The sequence below is a fragment of the Ochlerotatus camptorhynchus genome, unplaced genomic scaffold (genome assembly GCF_037179485.1).
Source record: "Ochlerotatus camptorhynchus isolate MF236.1 unplaced genomic scaffold, CSIRO-AGI_Acam_v1.1 ptg000077l, whole genome shotgun sequence".
Classification (NCBI taxonomy): Eukaryota; Metazoa; Arthropoda; class Insecta; order Diptera; family Culicidae; genus Ochlerotatus; species Ochlerotatus camptorhynchus.
The window spans coordinates 2,345,635-2,352,891 of NW_027040567.1; positions in this window are offsets into that span (position 1 = coordinate 2,345,635).

Genomic DNA, 7,257 nt, shown 5'->3' on the forward strand with positions numbered 1-7,257 from the left:
GAAATCCAGCCGCCGAAATCCTGTCACTACAATCTGGCAACCGCAATCCGGCCGCTGCAATCCGGCCGCTGCAATCCGGCCGCTGCAATCCAGCCGCCGAAATCCGGCCGCCGAAATCCTGTCACTACAATCCGGCAACCGCAATCCGGCAACCGCACTCCGGTAACCGCAATCCGGCCACCGCAATACGGCCACCGCAATACGGCCACCGCCATCCGGCAACCGCAATCCAGCCGTCGCAATCCGGCCGTCGTAATCCGACCGTCGCAATCCGGCCGCTGCAATCTGGCCGCCGAAATCCGGTCACCACAATACCCAATACTCCAACTCCGTAGTACTTATGAGGGTGTCACTGATTCGGTGGCCTCTCGTTGAGTAAGTACTACATCAACATTTCCTTTCCTATCCCTAGTTACGGTAAATATAGGCACACAAAAGGAAAAGTTCGCAAAACATTGTGAGTTTTAGTGAACTTTTCCTGTAGATTGATTTGAGACCCGTTTTTTCAGTTTTTACACAAGGGAAGAGAGAACTAGGGTTCCTTCCTCCTACGGCTTTTTATTCCTTTTTTTCTTTTCAGAAAGCGAGTAATGGCGTTATAACCATAAGCCATTTATGGCTAAGACAAGAGCTAGTGCTCATGTCCCAACCACTCGAGGAAAATGGAGCATCATTTAACTTTTTTTTAGATTAGATGCTCCCAACGACCAATCATTTATAATAACGGAACGTACGGTACGAGATGTCCACGTTTCATCACTTTATTGGATTCTGAAGCATCGTGTTTAAATCTTTGATTGAAACAGGCCTTATGTTTCTGAATCATCTTGCCCCTTAAATGCTGCACAGTAGCACTGGTCATTTGGCTATATTCTGCGCATCTCTGATGTACAAAATATACCAAATAGACAAAAAAAGGATTAATGTATATCTATCATTTTCCAGGATGCTTTCATGAACTGGCTGTGTTGGTGTTAGATTAGATTAGATTAGATTAGATTAGATTAGAAAATAAAAGGTAAAAAATTGCAATAACAATTTTTTTAAAGAAGTCCGTCTCACGCTTAAGGTCACTTATTTAAATTTGTTCCCATGAAAGTCACGACAAATATTAAAATGTTCAAGCGACTTTAACAAAGGGGTCAATTATTTATTCAATCCCTTGAATATCATATTATCGAGATTATTAATTTTCAAAAATGGCGAAGCAAACTCAACCCATCTTCTGTTATATGATAATGAATACAAGTCTTGAAATTTCCAGACACATAAATGTACAATCAACAGATCAAATCCATGCGCCCCTATAAGGAGCGTTCATAATCGTAAATAAGGGAAGTATCCGCACAAAGTTAGAGTACGTGTAAAATTTGACTTTAATCAGTTCAATTAGCAAAATTTAAAAATACTCAGAGTTGGTTGGAAATGCTATCTAACATTAAGCTTTAGTGTGATAATTTATTAGCTAGATAATGGTGTTTAGAAAAGGGTAGGTAGAGTACGGCAGTATGAACAATTGAACATTGGTGTTGAGTACTTGGCACTGATGAAGTCTGCAAGTAGTAGACGAAATACGCGTATCTGTCAAAAGATAAGCAATTATAACGGAATTTAAAGGAAATAAACCAACCCACTCAAAGCTCTGCATAAAGGGATTCCGTTAAGAGGTTCGACAAATTTAAAGGATTGAATAGAAGTTGAAAATGAGCGAAGGGCCATTAATGCGACAGTACAAAGTCAAACGCACACCTTTTTCCTAACCCGTACGATGTACGCGGAGATTTGAAGTATGTCTTCAAATCTACATGCAAAAAGTGTGCGCCCGCCTTTGCTCATTACTGTATGTGGCTGTGGAAAAAAATACCATTTTTTGAGTATTTAATGTTCAGTTTAAAACGCTAATATGGTTAGTATGTCCGTTGGTATGTCCGATGTTTCAGTCTTTGGAATTGACCTTCTTCATGGGATATAAAGTTGTACCATCTTCCGTTCAGCGCAAAAAGATTTAAACTCTACTAACAATAGCCTTAATGAAGAAGCGAAACCCAAACATAATTGATAATTATTCAAGATCTTTAAAAGTCTAGACTTTCAGAAATTTTCAATGCATCTCTGAATTTATTGGTACTACCCTAAAGATCTCTAAACTCCAATTCAAATGTTTCAAGACTACGCTGAATTTCTCAGAACATTTTAAAAGCTCCGCAATTGTCCTTGAAGTTCATTGATGTATCCAGAAGTGCCTTAATTTTCCTAAAGTTTCCGCAGCTTACGGTCATGGAACATCCCTAAAAATCTCTAAACTTTCCTCAACTTCTCTGGACTTCCCTGAAATTTTCGATCCTCCATTTAAATGTTCCCTAGATTAGCAACAAGATCTCAGAAGTTCCTAAACGTTCCAAACATTTTCCTGATACGGATGGAATTTCCCTTAAAACCCTGCAATAGTCCTGTCCCTGACATTTTTGAAACATGCCTGAGATTTTTGGAATTAATTGAAGAAGCTGCTTTGAAGATCTCTGATCATCCTTCAAATATTCCGAACATCCCATAAGTGCTTAAAAATATAAAATTTTCTTACTTACTCACACCTGGACCCTGCCTATCGACCCATCAATTCATGGACCGGGAACCAACGGCTTTACTTCCCTTCGTGATCAGAGATTGTATGCCTCAGAAACTCCTGACAACGCCAACTAGAATTGAACCCAAATCCTTTGGAGGGAGATGCAATCACGCTTACCACTACACCACTAATACAGCAGTTGCGTCGTTATCGAATGACGATTGTCGGTGTAAAGTTGAAGGTAGACAGTTGTTGGTGAACGGAACGTGGCCAGACGTCGAAGGCGTAGGATGTCAGTTGCTTCTTGCCGCAAGATTTCAACGTTGCTAGTGTAGCTGTGTAAAATCGATTTGTTTATTATTTTCAACCACGAAATAAGCTGTCAAAGTGTTCAACTTAACAGCGTTTTTATTTTTTTTTTAATTTTCAACCAGTAAAACGCTTGAATAAGTGAAACTGCTCACTAATGCTAACGGTGGTAGAGAATTCAATGCTAATGATGTCATTGTGAAGCAGATATTGTAGATTTTGAACCATTTGAGCATGAGTGTCCGCCCGTGGATGCATCTCCGTTCTTGTCAGATCAGCTGTAATTACACAGAGAACCAATAACCGTTGCTTGGGACTAGCAGCCATCTTTTTTTTCCCTTTGGTTTGTTTTCCGTCGATTTTGTTTTCCGTGCTGAGCACCAATGCTACCGACGCCAGGGAGGCAGCGCCCACACCTGGACCTTACATTTCGACCCTTCAACTCATGAACCGGTGATCAGCGATGTTATGCCTCAGAACATCCCGACGGCGCCGACTGGGATTGAACCCAGGCCTGCTGGGGTGAGAGGTAATCATGCTTACCACTACACCACCGGCGCTGCTGACTAGTAACCATCTTCAATGTGTAAATACTGGTGATCTAAAACTAGGCAATACGAGCGCCGGCCACGTCCAAATGCAGGTCAAGAAAGGAATGGATAGGAATATGTTGACGCAACACACGCTTTAATGAAAAGCGAAAACACCTCTGCACATTCACGAGAAATCACTGGGATGTTGGATAAAAGGGTTGGGGTCGCAGCAGGATTCATTTTGGTAAACGATATACTGATTTAATGTCCTAACGTGAAGCAACGACTTCACGACGCCAAAAACAAATTCTTGAGAAGGATTTGATATGGCTTTTCTATCAACACATCTTTTCTGAAACTCAAATTTGACTTCTTTTACATACCCGACCATCTTACCGAATTTCTTTACGCTTTACATAAAATTAAGAACGAAAACCGATTTAAAGTATAACTCTGTTTTGCGAAGGAGCTTGGAATGTAACCCATGATTTTCTGCTCAGTAACCAAATGTGGTCACCACAACGCCACTGAGCTCCTTATTTCACGAACAATAATTACGAAAACGCTCTTGTTCAACTTGCGGTAACTACGATAAAAACTACTCTTGAGAAGAATTTGTCATAGATTTCCGATCAACACGTCTTTCCTAAAATTCTAATATTATTTCTTTTACGTACTCGTTCTTCCAACCGAATTTTTTAAACGCTATGTCTTGTATTAAAAATAACTTTGATTCACACTAAAACTCTATAATGTGAAGGAGCTTGAGGTTGAACCCATAATTTTCTGCTCAGTAAGCAAAATCAGTCGCAACTGGGTCACCGAGGAGCTCCTTAAATTACAATAAAATTACGATCAAGTTCAACTTGCTCTTCAGAAGGATTTGAAATTGATTCCGATCATTTTGTTTTAAACAGAAGATCTTCTGTTCAGAAAGCATGAGACGTTATTTGATAAAGATTGAATTAAATTTAAACAAAGAACTGGACAGAATCTCATCCAAATGATCTACCTTTAATGTTTCTTAAGCTTGAAATCAATCGCTCATCCAAGTTCACCGCTTAAAATATATATACATAGGGGAAATGGATTTATTGTCAGCCTAAATGCCCCTAAGTTAGGCCCATACATAAATTCAGCAATCGACTAAATCCAATGAGGCATTTATCTAGATAAAATTGATAGATAGTAGATTTTTAGCGATGGGCCATTCTTAGATCCAAAGGCCAACATTAGAGCCAATTTCCCCTATATAGAAAAACGTTGTCTTTATCGCGTGGTCTTGAAAACTTTCACCTTTCATCAATTTGATGTTAAAATCGTGATTTAGGCCTTAATTGAGGAGATAAGCGCGATTAAATATCTTGAACATACAAACTTTCGTCAAATCACGATTCAGGCATTAATTAAAGATATAAACGCGATTACAGACTTCAAAACCCCAACCCTTAATATCGCAATTAGGTGGATTAAGGGGATAAACGCGACTACATTTGTTTTGTACGGAAAAAAAAAACACAGCTCGAACAAAAAAAAAAAAAAAATCTTGAGTATAATAGAAAGGTAAAGAAGTACCATCATCGTCACAAATGTTGTGCCGCTGAGTTTTTGCTGCACGATCATCTGATATGAATAACGATACTTCCATATAAATTTCAAAGACCAGAACCTTAACCACCATTTAGATTCATTGTGATTCGAATGTTGTGATGGGAACTGGATTTGTTACAATATTATGCATTTTAGTAAATTTCTGCAACACTTGAAGTTCTCGAATTGGTAAAATCGAATTCTGCAGGTCATTGTATAGCTGTTCCGTTGGGTTATTAGGATGACTTTCAAGCAACGATTTTGTTGTACCTGTAGTTCCCGTAGCCTAGACATGCTAGTGGTTCCCTACAAATAAACTAAATATTGGAGCCACGAGTGAACTAAAAAGTAATTAATTCAGCAGAACAAACATTCACTTCAGTTCTGCGCAGCTTGTTGGTTCACTACGTTTTATAAAATATTTCAAAATCAATGCTCGTTGACAGTGCTACTAAATATATCTAGCATCCAAAACATAAATTAGCTTAAGCATTTTTCAGATAACCATCGGTACTGAAACGGTAACGGTAACTGAATAACGGTATTTTCACATGTCAGTAACAGTATTTCGGGGGGTTGGGGTTGGGGTTGCTAGTGTAATAGGATGCTTTGTTGATTGTTCATTAACTCTTGATCGTTTGTATTACTTATGAATATTTTAGGTGGACAAAAAGGCGAACTAAGACGTGGACGCCTAAGCTTTTTCACATTTATATCGCTGTGAAGCAACTGTTAACTCTAGAGGGAATTTATATCTGAAACAGTTCGATTTTTTTTTGCTAATCTGGTTAAAATTTCATATTTAATTATCTTAAAGATAAATCGTTCAGCTCAAACCTTTGTATGGGGTAAGAGGTGTGACCATCATCATCTTCATCATCACCAGAAAAACACCCGCTGCTACAACCCTAGCTCCTGCCATTTTGTAATGCACGATTTTCTAACACATCTTCTCCGCGCCCAATGATTTCATGAAGTTGGCGCTTCTGAAGTTTACTGTAAGTTGTTGTAATTTTTTTATATTTACAATGATTATTAGGGTTCCGGAGATAAACTATCCATAGGCTAAAAATCTCCTCAATAAAGAATTTAAAAAAAAAGATCATTAGGGTTTTTTTTTACCGTTAATCAGTGAATTTTTCATATGAACTGGATGGGCTCTGTACCTCAGCACTTCATTCTTCTTCACACACGCCTTTCTGGGCCAAACTTGCAAGACTCTAATGAATACCAAAGCTCACTAGCTAGCAACAGTTGTACAGCAAAAACCGAACAATGTCGAACATCATTGTCTCGAATCCAACAATGTGTAAAATTGCCGAAATACCTGCTAAATTTCCCGTGCTCCAACTTAGGAAAATGCCAAAAACGCATACACGTTCATCGTACGTCTCATTGTTACGCATCATCCAACTAACCAACCATCCATCCATCCATCCATCCATCGCCTCAAAGTTTAGACAAAAAAAAAACTTCGTTCCAACATCCTTCTTCCATCATCTCATCACACCATCATGAAACCCCTCACTGCTCCCCCATGGCAGAGGTCCTTTTCCGACGACTAGAAGAGAAGGAAACTTTTCATTAAGGAAACATTTTCCCTCCATTTCCCTGAGCTGCAACCCTTTTTCGGTTTCACGTCCTCAGCCTTTCACAGAAGGGGCGCTTGGGGGGAGGTGGGGAGAGCAACCGAGCGGCAGACGTGCAACTTCTTGGAAAATTCTTCCCTTACACGCGTATTTGCTTCATTGTTTTCCCATCCTTCACTTCCTGGTGCTGTAGAGCAATGCCGACACATACATACACAGTAGCAGTTCGCCGAAGCGAGGCACACCGGAACGGAATTCGAATGAAGAATGAGCTGCAAACTTTCCCATTTCTGCACTCATTTATAATTTCTCGGTACTCCAGCCGTCGGTCGGTGTGTGAGTTTTTGGGAGGAAGCAAGTTAAGTTCGGTTTACAACTATGACTTTCGAGTTTTCTTTTGTGCAACGACGATGCTTTTCTTCGAATTTCCCTTCACAACCTGCTATTAGGGTTTTCCTAATCCATTCGGTACTCCATTTCGGTGAGTTTGAACAACAGGTTCGTCGCTGGAACATGTCTCCCTATGTATAATCCCGTTTTCATATTGGCCATCAATGTCAAAGCGAATGATCTAGGTGGGTACCAGAGACCGAAAATCCAAACCCGATCGGCGACTCTCCTCAAAATAACCTTAATTCCAACGATAAATTTGGGATTAGCAGAAAATTAT